Here is a 12,322-nt window from a genome sequence, read left to right on the forward strand (position 1 = left end):
CTCTGTATGCAGTCTGGTTGCCAAATAAAAGTCAAAATCAAAGTAAATTTATTATCAAAGTATGCATATGTCACCATATACTACCTTGAGATTCATTTTCTTGTAGGCATTCACAGTATAACTAAGAAAATCAAAAACTACACACAAATAAGGAGTGACTAACAACCAATGTGCAAAGGAATACCACTTGTCCAAATGCAATAATAATTATGATGATAAATAAGTAAATAAATGACATGATTTGTAAAAGTCCCTGAAAGTGAATCAGTTCAGAGTTTAACAAGGAGTGAAAAGACTGAGAGGGAACTTCTTGCTATCCCTATGCCAAAAATCCATAACACACAGGAGTAGAATTAGGCCATTTGGCCCACCAAGTATGCTCCACCATTCAGTTATGGCTGATTTATTTTCCCTCTTAATCCCATTCTCCTGTATTCTCCCCATAACATTTGACACCCTTATTAATCAAGAACCTATGAACTTTTGCTTCAAATATACCCAATGACTTGGCCTCCACAGCCATCCGTGGCATAGAATTCCACAGATTCACCACCCTCTCACTAAGAAGATTGCCATGAATGGCGGAATGATCCATGGCTGAAACACCCTGCTCTATCCATCATTGACTACTGTAGGATGGTCTGTTCACAGTTGGGTTCGGGGGGACGGGGATGGTTCAGAATATACCTGGAGCTTTGTTCCAGTCTGACTCGCTCAAAGAACAGGCTCTCGAGACACATTTCCAGGCAACAATGCTATTCCATCAGAACCCACTTCCTCAGTCCCTGCTAGACACATCTACTCTGCATTTCCCTGTGAGACACCAGACACACAAACTTATTGCCCACATTGACAATTAGACTGTAGCCAGACAATACTTCAATCCCACAGGTTGCTATCTCTAAGGCCATGTCAAATCCACTCCCTGTGGCTGAGGAATGAGCTCATTAAGCTGAATGGATTGTGGAACATGGGCAGAACAAGAAGGGCTTTATAATTGGCTGACAAGCTCCGAGTTATGTCACCAGCCTTCTTCATTTGAATTCCTCTAGCACTTTATGTGTGTTGCTCAAGATTTCCAGCAAGATCTGAAGAATATCTTGTGCTTATGAAGTACCACACCACCAGGTTCAGGTACAGTTACTTCTCTTCAAAAATCTTGAACAAAATGGCACAGCCCTGATCGCTACAGTTTACCAACACTATAATCACCATACAGTAAAATGGACTTTTGTTCTGCTTGAGTTTTCTTGTATAAATTGTGTATTATTTATGCTTAATTTATGTTTTTTCTGGTGAATGTTGCTTATCTGACACTGTGTGCTTGTGATGCTGCTGTAAGTTTGTCATTACACTGTGCATCATACATGGAGTTGAGCAAATGATGATAAATTTAACCTCGTCTTTGCTCTTATCTCATACTCAACATTCCAACCAATACACACCACTCCTAATTTCACAGCCAGATTCAAACTCAGTTCCAGCACCATTCTCCAATACTATTATACTCCCCCCATAACCTCTACCCCACCTCTCCAGACACGTGCCTGACAAGATACATGACCTTAAAAGGCACTTTCTGATGCTAGATGAGAAGCCAGTTAGATGATTCTATTCCCAGCCTCCAAGGGGACCCAATGATCTTTAACCCCATAGCATACATCCGTAGACTCCATAGCAATCGTCCTACTGCAGATTAATCACTCAATTCAGAGATCACTCGAGTCCAGAGTTTACTTCCTCCCTGCGGGGAAGCAGTGAATCACAAAGCATATTTATTTCCTTGCATTATTCAGTTAGATGAAAGCCAGGATTTGCCTGACTGACACTCACCCCAGGAGACGGCCAGGACACAATACCAGATCTACAGAGTGCAGTCCAGAAACTCCTTTCCACCCCTAGAATCACTGGGTTTTTCTGGGGTTATCTTCCCAGGGCTACCCAAAGAAAGGAGCACCACTGCGCATTGCAAACCCTCCTCTTCTGATGCCTGACTGTCCCAGCTGGGTGTGAGGAGGTACTTGCCACCATTACTGGAAGATTCAGATTCAGATTTAGCAGTTGGCACAACACTATTACAGCACCAGTTCAATTCCTGCCACTGTCTGTAAGGAGTTTCTTCTTGTGACCACATCAGTTTCATCCAGGTGCTCCGGTTTTTCCCACATTCCAGTCATATCAGTTAGTAGGTTAATTGGTCACATGAGTATAATTGGGTGGCTTGGGCTTGTTGAGCTAGAAGGACCTATACTGTGCTGCATCTCCAAATAAAATAATCAATCACATGTACTTCAAAACATACAGTGAAAAGCATCCTCAACCAACACGCCCAAGGATGTGCTGGGGCACTCCGCAAGTGTCACCACACACTCTAGCCCAATGTAGCTTGCCACAATGTTCAGCAGAACAACACAAGCAGTGACAATAATAAAACAAATTAACAACAGTGAAACAAGCCCATTTCCCACCCTCTCCCTCACACACACAGACACCCTTCCATCCCCAGGACAGACAGCCTTGGACTCTCAGATTCACAGACGCTGAGCCTCCAATCTCCAGTCTATGTGGATGCATGTGATGGTGTAGAGGTGATTGAAAGGAGATGGAGGATTATAGTTATGAGGCTAAACCATCGTTGGAAGTCAGGCTGTTTAATCTGGAGCAAAGAAGACAGGGTAAAGATATAACCAAGGTGCGTAAAATGATGGGAAGCTGAGACATAGTGAAGTGCATGAAGCAATTTTCTTTTCCAGGAAGGTCATTAACCTGGGGTTGGGAGATATAGAAAAGAGAAAAGAGGACAGGTAGTGAAGATTATAAAACCTAATGAGACTGCAGGGAAGTGCATCACCTACAGTGAGACATCTCCTTACTCTGCCTTTTCCTATCCCTAAACATCAGCTCATTCAAAACCAGGAGACTAGAGGCCTGTCCTGGAGGTGGAGGACTATACATTCATGCAGGTAGGAGGGAGGAAAGGGGTGTATTTTGCTGTTGCTGTTTTGTTGTTAATTGTGTTCTGTTTTATTGTGTTTTGAATTGTTCTGCTGAGCACTGTCAACATGCTATGTCAGAATGCCAGAATGTGTGGTGATACTTAAGGACTGCCACCAGCACACTGTTAGGAGTGTTGGCTGTTAACACAAATTACGCATTTCACTGTGTGCCTTGACGTACACGTAATAAATAAATGAACCTGAATATGGAATAACTGCTGGAGAATCAGCAGGAAGTTCTGGAAAAATTATTCCCCTCAATCTGTGAGGATGTAGAGAGGGAGGAGAGATTTGTTATCAAGTTCAGTGCCTGAAGATGATGGTGGATGAACCCTCTTTGTAACTGGATGTGTTGTTAAAGAGTCATGCTCAGCAAGGCACCATACAAGCACTATGGGAAATGATCGCCTCAGTGAGGGCTTTTCTCACAATGGACTGAATGGCCTTCTCAGTTGTAAATTTCTACAACATTAAGATCAGCACTGCCATCATCTTCGAAGGTTTCTCAACAGAGGTAAGTGATATTGGTCCTGAGCACCATTTATGAACCAGTCACACGGGTGCTCGAGTCTACTTCAGTAATTCGTGTGCTGGCACTTTAATCCCTGCCCTCCCTCACCTCTCTTTCCCAAATAAGTCCAAGTCCCAGCTATTCCACATGGAAGTAATCATTCCTATGCTGGGATGCTGGGAAGGAATCACAGCCACTATGTACAGCGACATCCTCTAAAAAAAAAAGAGGGGAGCAGACAGACAATCCAGCTTTGACACCATTAGACAGCCTGATGGCAGGATGTTAGGGAGGTGAAGGGCCAGAGAGAAATAAGGGTAGACACACTGGAAAATTCAGGAGCTCTCCACAAACACAGGACATGTTCTAAATACTCCCATCAAGATCATAGGATCAGAGACTGGGATCTCAGCAGCCTAAACTGCAAAGAGGTTTGTTGAGTCATTAACCTCCATCTTGCCAGAGTCTGGACAAGAAAGAAAACATAATTTGCTAAAAACAAAAAAGAACACTGTCTTTTCTATTTTTGCTGAATAGAAAGTATCCCCCCATCCCCATCTCCCTCTCCCGTTTCCTCCCATCTGCGTCTCACTCTCCTATTCCCTCCCATCCACATCCTTTTTCCATCCAACATCTCTCTCGTTCCCTCCTGTCCGCATCTCTCCCTCTCGTTCCCTCCTGTCTGCATCTCTCCCTCTCGTTCCCTCCCATCAGCATCCCGCTCTCTTTCGTTCCCTCCGGTCCGCATCCTTCTCTCTCCCGTCCACATCTCTCTTGCTCTCTCATTCCCTCCCACCCACAACTCTCACTCTCGCTCCCTCCTGTCTGCATCTCTCTCTCGTTCCCTCCCATCTGCGTCTCTCTCTCTCTCTCTCGTTCCCTCACGTCCGCATCTCCCTCACTCTCTCGTTCCCTCCCGTTCGCATCTCTCTCGCTCTCTCATTCCCTCCTGTCCGCATCTCTCTCGCTCTCTCATTCCCTCCTGCACGCATCTCTCTCTTTCTTGTTCCCTCCCATTCGCATCTCTCTCTCGTTCCCTCCCGTCCGCGTCTCCCTCCCTCTCTCGTTCCCTCCCTCTCTCGTTCCCTCCCGTCCACGTCTCCCTCTCTCTCTCTTTCCCTCCCATCTGCGTCTCTGCCTCTCTCTCTCGTTCCCTCCCATCCGCGTCTCTCCCTCTCTCTCTCGTTCTCTCCTGTCCACGCCTCTCTCTCTCATTCTCTCCCATCCACGTCTCTCCCTCTCTCTCTTGTTCCCTCCCTTCTGCGTCTCTCTCTCTCTCGTTCCCTCCCATCCGTGTCTCCCTCCCTCTCTCATTCCCTCCCATCCGCGTCTCTGCCTCTCTCTCTCTCTCTCGTTCCCTCCCGTCTGCGTCTCTCCCTCTCTCTCTCGTTCCCTTCCATCCGCCTCTCTCCCTCTCTCTCTCTCTCATTCCCTCCCGTCCGCATCTCTCTCTCGTTCTCGTCTCTCTCGTTCCATCCCATCTGCGTCTCTCTCTCTCTCTCGTTCCCTCCCGTCTGCGTCTCTTCCTCTCTCTCTCGTTCTCCCGTCCGCGTCTCTCCCTCTCTCTCTCGTTCTCTCCCGTCCACGTCTCTCCCTCTCTCTCCCATCCGCGTCTCTCCCTCTCTCTCTCTCGTTCCCTCCCATCTGCGTCTCTTCCTCTCTCTCTCGTTCTCTCCCATCCACGTCTCTCCCTCTCTCTCTTGTTCCCTCCCTTCTGCGTCTCTCTCTCTCGTTCCCTCCCATCCGTGTCTCCCTCCCTCTCTCATTCCCTCCCATCCGCGTCTCTGCCTCTCTCTCTCTCTCTCTCGTTCCCTCCCGTCCGCGTCTCTCTCTCTCTCGTTCCCTCCCATCTGCGTCTCTTCCTCTCTCTCTTGTTCTCTCCCATCCGCGTCTCTCCCTCTCTCTCTCGTTCTCTCCCGTCCATGTCTCTCCCTCTCTCTCCCATCCGCATCTCTCCCTCTCTCTCTCGTTCCCTCCCATCCGTGTCTCTCTCTCTCTTGTTCCCTCCCGCCCGCGTCTCTCTCTCTTGTTCCCTCCCGTCTGCGTCTCTCTCTCGTTCCCTCCCATCCGCGTCTCTCTCTCGTTCTCGTCTCTCTCTCGTTTCATCCCATCTGCATCTCTCTCTCTCGTTCCCTCCCATCCGCATCTCCCTCTCTCTCATTACCTCCCATCCGCGTCTCTCTCTCTCATTCCCTCCCGTCCGCGTCTCACTCTCTCTCGTTCCCTCCTGTCAACATCTCTCTCTCTCATTCCATCCCATCCGCATCTCTCTTGCTCTCTCATTCCATTTATCCACATCTTTTTTCCATTCCTCCCACATCTCTTTCATTCTTTCCTGTCCGCATCTCTCTCCCTCGTTCACCCCGTCCGGATTTCTCTCCCTCGACACCACCACCTTTCTTTCTGTCACTCGTTTCCCTCCACCTTTCTCTCTTGTTCCCACCACCTCTCTCTCTCCTCTCTCGCTCTCTGTCGTTCCCCTCCACCCCTCTCTCTCGTTCTACCTCAGTCATTCCCCTCCACCCTCTCTCATTCTACGTCGTTCCCCTCCACCCCTCTCTCTCGCTCTCTGTCATTCCCCTCCACCCCTCTCTCTCACTCTACCTCAGTTGCTCCCCTCCACCCCTCTCTCTCGCTCTATCTGTCGTTCCTCTCCACCCCCTCTCGCTCTCTGTCGTTCCCCTCCATCCTTCTCTCTCGTTCTACCTCAGTTGTTCCCCTCCACCCCTCTCTCTTGCTCTCTGTCATTCCCCTTCACCCCTCTCTCTCGCTCTCTGTTGTTCCCCTCTACCTCTCTCTCGTTCTACCTCAGTAGTTCCCCTCCACCCCCTCTCTCGTTCTACCTCAGTTGTTCCCCTCCACCCATCTCTCTCGCTCTCTGTCGTTCCCCTCCACCCCTCTCTCGTGCTACTTCAGTCATTCCCCTCCACCCCTCTCGTGCTACCTCAGTCGTTCACTCCATCCCTCTCTCGCTCTCCTGTTCCCCTCCTCCCCTCTTGCTCCTCCTCCCGTTCCCCTCCTCCCCTCTTGCTCCTCCTCCCATTCCCTTCCACCCTGCTCGCTCCCCCTCCCGTTCCCCTCCACCCCTCTCCCGTCCCCTCCACCTACCTCTCTCATTCCCTGCCACCTCTCACTCTCTCTCGTTCAACTCCACCTCTCACTCTCTTGTTCATCTCCACTTCTCTCACTCCCTCTCATTTCCCGCCACCTCTCTCTCTCGTTTCTTTCCACCTTTCATTCCCCTCCACCTCTCTCACTCCCTCTCATTTCCCCCCACCTCTCTCTCGTTTCTTTCCACCTCTCATTCCCCTCCACCTCTCTCACTCCCTCTCATTTCCCCCCACCTCTCTCTCGTTTCTTTCCACCTCTCATTCCCCTCCAACTCTCTCTCCCCTCCACCTCTCTTCTTCCCTTCCATCTCTCTCTCGTGCCCTCCAGCCACATCAGTCCTTCTCTCCCTCCATCCACGTCTCTCATTCATCCCCTCCATCATCTTTCTCATTCCCACCATCCACATCTCTTTCTCATTCCCTCCATCTTCGTCTCTCTCATTCCCTCCATCCACATCACACTCTCTCGTTCCCTGCTCTCTCTTTGTCATTCCCTTTATACCTGTTTCTCGTTCCATTCATTCCACTCTCTTTCTCTCCATATTCCTCACTCCGCGGTGATCTCCTCATTCCTCCCACCTCCTGCTTACCTGCGCGGCCATGAAGGAGAGATCCATGCTGCCGACCGGCCAGCGGCGAGCAGCTGCTCCCCCCGGAACTTGGCGGCGACGGCCCTCCGACAAGCAGCCGGATAGCGCCCCAACCTCGCGCGCCGCCGCTCGTGCCCGTGCACGCGCCTCGCGCCTGGCACCGCCCCTCCTGGGGTGTGTTGGGGGGGGGGGAGGGGTGCGAAGACACACACGCGCGCGCGAGTCCAGCGCTTTCCAGCCCACATCCAGTGCCGTCACGTGGACCCGTCTGCCCCCTCTGTTGCCAGGGCAACGGTACCTAAGCAACGTTCTCTTAGCAACGCGGGGCCTGGACAGCGAACTGCTGCCTGCGGTCGAGGTTAGTGATTTGGGCTGTCTTTGCTGATTCTTGGGTGGCGGATGGATGCGGGCCAGCTGCTGATGGGGAGGGGGACGTTGTTCCCTGGCGCCGGCAGCAACCCCTCCCCGCGTTTCAACTGGGCTGCAAAAAGATCGATTGAGCTCGGGAGTGGAGGTTCAGCACAGGCATGATGGGCTGAATGGTGGTCTCCGCCTGTGTTCTAGTCTGGAAGAGTCGAGTCCAGTCGTGTTTTCTGTCATATGTACGTGAATGCACAGGTGCAATAAAAATATACTTGCAGCGACATCACAGGCATGTCGCATGAGAGACATTACACATTGGTTGTTTTTTAGTCTTTGTTTACGTTTAGTTTTTTGTTGTAAAATGCATTGTTTTTCTGTCTGCAAAAGCTTGAAAGAAAATCAGTCTCAAGGTAGTATGGTAACATATATGTACTCTGATAATAAATTCACTTTGACTTTGTCTTTGACACAACATTCACAAGAAAAAAAATATAACTTGGTAATCAGTCTTACAATAGAAGGATGCCCCTTTGGAACAGAGATGAAGAGAAATTTCTTTAACCAGAGAGTGGTGAATCAGCCATGATCGTGGTGGAGAGCAGATTCACAGAACATAGAACAGTCCAGCACAGAACAGATCTAACTAAACTAATACCCTCTGCCTGCACAATGTTAATGTCCTAGCATTTTGCTCACATTCATGTGCCTATCTAAACATCTCTTAGAAGTCTCAGAATCACTTTTAATATTACCAGCATGTCGTGAAATTGGCTAACTTAGCAGCAGTACAATGCAATACATGATAATTGAATTGACTTTATTACTAACATCTTTCATATACATGAAGAGTAAAAATCTTTACGTTACATCTCTGTCTAAATGTGCAACTTATAGTGTTACGAATGTGCCACAGCTCTGAGGGGCCGAAGGGTGCGGGGTAGCCCCCTCCTTTGTGAGAATCGCAAGATCACTATTAAATCAGTTCAGGGGACACAGGAAATGAGAGAAAGACATGCAGAATCCACAAAAGGGTTGGAATGTGTCCTGGCCTTCGAAAGGCGGACCCATTGATACCGGCTATTGTCTCTTGGAGACGGACTTGTGTATTGCATCCTGCACGATGCATCGAAGCCCCCCCAGGCAATGAACCGAGGGGGAGGTTGGTGGAGGGATTGCATCATCCCAACCTGATCGACATCTGCGACCCTGTGAGTCAGGATAAAAAGAGGGTCTGTGGGAACAGCCCCTCAGACGCACCAGAAGAAACGCTAGCGATCCCGTAATAGCAAAAACCAGTGGAAGGCCACGTGCGTCTGTTTCCATTTGCCCCGGAATCGGTGGCCTCTACCACGGAAGAACGGTTTTTAGCTAACAACAGGGAAATCAACTCCCAACGACTCTCGAAGGATTGACATCATAAAAGGAATGGGGCAAGTTTTAACCCGTCTTTCTCTCCAACCAAAGGCTGCAGCCTACAGCTTGACTGAACTAAAGTGACTTTTATATTTCCATCAGACAATACATTATCCCCTAGACAACGATAGAGCTATTTCTTATTGATTATTATTATACCCGCGCTTTTAGATTTAGTATTGACAACATATATTATCTGTGTGTTTGCATTGATATTATTTTTGTGTATTTCTATCAATAAATACTGTTAAAAATAGTACCATCAGATGTCAACGGACCTCTCTATCTTTGCTGGTAAGTGACCCAGTTACGGGGTACGTAACAACTTGGGGTTCTCGTCTCAGGATTTGACACCAGATTGGGAGGCCAGTGAATCAGGCTTGTAAGACCAAACTTGGATCTGGTTACGCGGGTAGCCAGATGGGAAACCAGCAAAGATGGACGTGGGTGAATTTATAGAAAACCCGACTCTGGAGGCGCTAGAGGCGGCCACCAAATCAGACTTGATAAATTTGGCGAAGGGGTTAAACCTCGCAGAGGTGAGGTTGTCGATGAAAAAGCAGGAGGTGTGAAGGGCAATAACTCAGTATTATATTGGGAAGAATATGTTTACAGCTGAGGTATTGGAAAATATCCCTGAAAAGGTACCAGCAAGTGGGACGGCTCAGTTAGAGTTGGAGAAATTAAGGTTGGAACATGCAATTAGGTTAAAGCAGCTGGAAGCAGCTGAGAAGGAGAAAGAAAGGGCCGACAAACAAAGGGAGCATGAGCTCCAGCTAAAGGAGTAAGAGGTGAAACGGGAGCAGGAAAGAGCTGAGAAACAAAGAGAGCATGAAATTCAGTTAAAACAGCTGGAAGCAGCTGAGAAGGAGAAAGACAGAGCTGAGAAGGAGAGGGAGGCAGAGAAACAGGAAACATGACTTGGAGATGGAGAAGTTAAGGCAAGAGCAACGAGTTCAGGGGTCAGACTGAGAGGAGCGGTTTAATGTTAGTCAGGAGTTGAGGTTAGTACCTCCGTTCGAGGAGACGGATGTTGATAGTTATTTCTTGCTTTTTGAAAAGGTGGCAGTGAATCAGAAGTGGCCCAGAGATCAGTGGGTGGCGTTGTTACAAAGTGTGTTAAAAGGGAAGGGACAGCGGGCATATACGGCGTTGTCCATGGAGGAGGAAGAGGAGGAGAGTTATGACAAAGTAAAGGCAGCCATTCTCTGGAGTTATGAGCTAGTACCTGAAGCGTATAGACAAAAGTTCAGAAATTTAAAGAAAGGGTGGAATCAGACATATACCGAGTTTGTCTATGAGAAGGGTGTGCTCTTGGACCGTTGGTGCACCGCAGAAATAGTGGACGAGGATTATTGGCGTCTCAGGGAGTTAATTCTGATTGAGGAATTTAAAGGTTGTGTTTCGGAGGATATCCGGATGTATTTGAATGAGAAGCCGAATAAGTCCATCTCAGAATTTGCTAGGTTCGCAGATGAATATGCCCTAACCCACAAGGCGAAGTTTTCCTCGAATAAAAGTTCCCAGAGAGACCATGGGAACGATCGAGAAAGCCCGCCGGCTGAGGCAGAGGTCCCGCCAGGAGCGAGTGGTAAGATTGAGGGGGAAAGGCAAGACGGCCAGAGATTTCTGGGCTTGACCTGTTTTAATTGTGGAAAGGGGGGGCGTATTGCATCTAGGTGCTTTGCTCCGAAGAAAGAGACAGGAAAAGGGAAAGCAGCAGTCCCTATTGGATGTGCCGTGGTAATCAGTAAATCGACAAGAGAGCCCCGGGTAGACAGAGTACGAGAAGGGTCTGAGACTTGTATGTCAAACGGAACCGTGTCTGTGAGGGAGGGAGGCACCCCAGTTCCAGTATGGATCTGGAGAGACACGGGGGCTGAACTATCATTGATCAGCAGTAAGGTACTAGATTTTGGTCGCAAGACGGGAATGGTAGCTGTGAAAGGAATAGGCAAAGGGACGGAAATGGTGCCCTTGCATAGGGTCATTATGAATTGTGAGCTAGTCTCTGGACCAGTTGAAATGGGGGTACGATCCGAATTCCCGAGAACTGACGCGGACGTCCTTCTGGGTAACGATTTAGCTGGTGGTAAGGTTTGGTCAGCAATGACACTGACGAGCCGGCCGGTGAGCGTTGCAGCCCCGCCCCTAGCGTCCAAGATCTATCCCGCATGCGCGGTTACTCGCAGCATGTCAAGAAAGACAGCTGAGAATGAGAGCAGTTTAAATCTGGCCAGTGTCGATTTGGCCAAGACATTTTTACCGACCCTGTACCACGAGGGTTTAGAGGGCGGTAAAACGAAGAGTAGTAAAGTGAAAGAGAGTTCCCAGGTGTTTGTGCTCGAAGGTGTGTTAAAAGTTAATGTGGAGATCAAAAGTGGGGAGATGAATATTATCATTGAAGAAAACGGGAAATATGTAGTTCCCAAATCGAATGAAGAAAATTTAAAACCTGCGGATCACTTACAGGTTGAGTTGGAAGATGACGGGGCCCCCCCATGCTATTGTTATTCCAGAGTGTGGTGTGAAAAGGCAGAATTTGAAATGCTGCTTGAACAAAGAGTTCGAATTGAAAACTAATAGCCTGAAGGGTCCTGAAGAGAAAGCTAGCAACTTGCGTAAAATTAAAGAATTGGGTGGAAATTCAGAAGATGGTCTAAGTTTGGGACACAGTGTTGATAAAATAACTCCTATGAAAGAAGCGGGCAAAAGCCTATTTCGCCAGGGTACCCAAGCTCCCCACGTGGGAACTAACCGGAAAAGAGGCGAGGGTTAATGGGGACGCCACTTTTAAATAGCAAAAACTGGTTTTAAGGGATTTCGACAAAGCCTGTGAATAATAAAAGTCAACCCCCATGGAAGCCTGCCTGTTGAGTTTGAAAGCAACATAAAGATTAGTATTTGCGTGAACTGTTGTAGTATACCCATAAGCTAAGATCACAACTCTTTAGTTTTGTTGGCTAAAGAAAAATATGAAAAATAAAAACAGGAGGTTATTGAGTTGGAGTCTGATGCTGCAAGAGTTCGATATTAAGATACAGCATATTAAAGGAAGTGATAAGGTGCTCGCGGACTGTTTATCTAGATGCTGAATTGAATGTATAACTGTATTACTTTGTAGTGAAAAGAAAAGCTTTTGTATTGTGTTAGATTCTAAAATCCTGTAAGACTCTGTACTACTTCGTTTTCACCAGCTTTGAAGAAAGGGGGTGTTACGAATGTGCCACAGCTCTGAGGGGCCGAAGGGTGCGGGGTAGCCCCCTCCTTTGTGAGAATCGCAAGATCACTATTAAGTCAGTTCAGGGGACACAGGAAATGAGAGAAAGACATGCAGAA

General features: G+C 48.2%; 1 protein-coding gene across 2 annotated transcripts in view; it reads right to left on the reverse strand.

The window, feature by feature from the left end:
* Nucleotides 1–7,318, reverse strand: part of bdkrb2 (bradykinin receptor B2) — a 127,570-nt gene extending 120,252 nt beyond the window's left edge. The window contains exon 1 of one of the 2 annotated variants that reach the window (XM_073039424.1): nt 7,208–7,318. The gene's annotated coding sequence lies outside the window, so the exon portion shown is untranslated. The remainder of the gene's footprint in view (nt 1–7,207) is intronic. The other variant, XM_073039426.1, reaches the window with a different exon arrangement.
* Nucleotides 7,319–12,322: the final 5,004 nt, after the last annotated feature.

This window comes from Hemitrygon akajei, chromosome 3 (genome assembly GCF_048418815.1).
Source record: "Hemitrygon akajei chromosome 3, sHemAka1.3, whole genome shotgun sequence".
NCBI lineage: Eukaryota > Metazoa > Chordata > Chondrichthyes > Myliobatiformes > Dasyatidae > Hemitrygon > Hemitrygon akajei.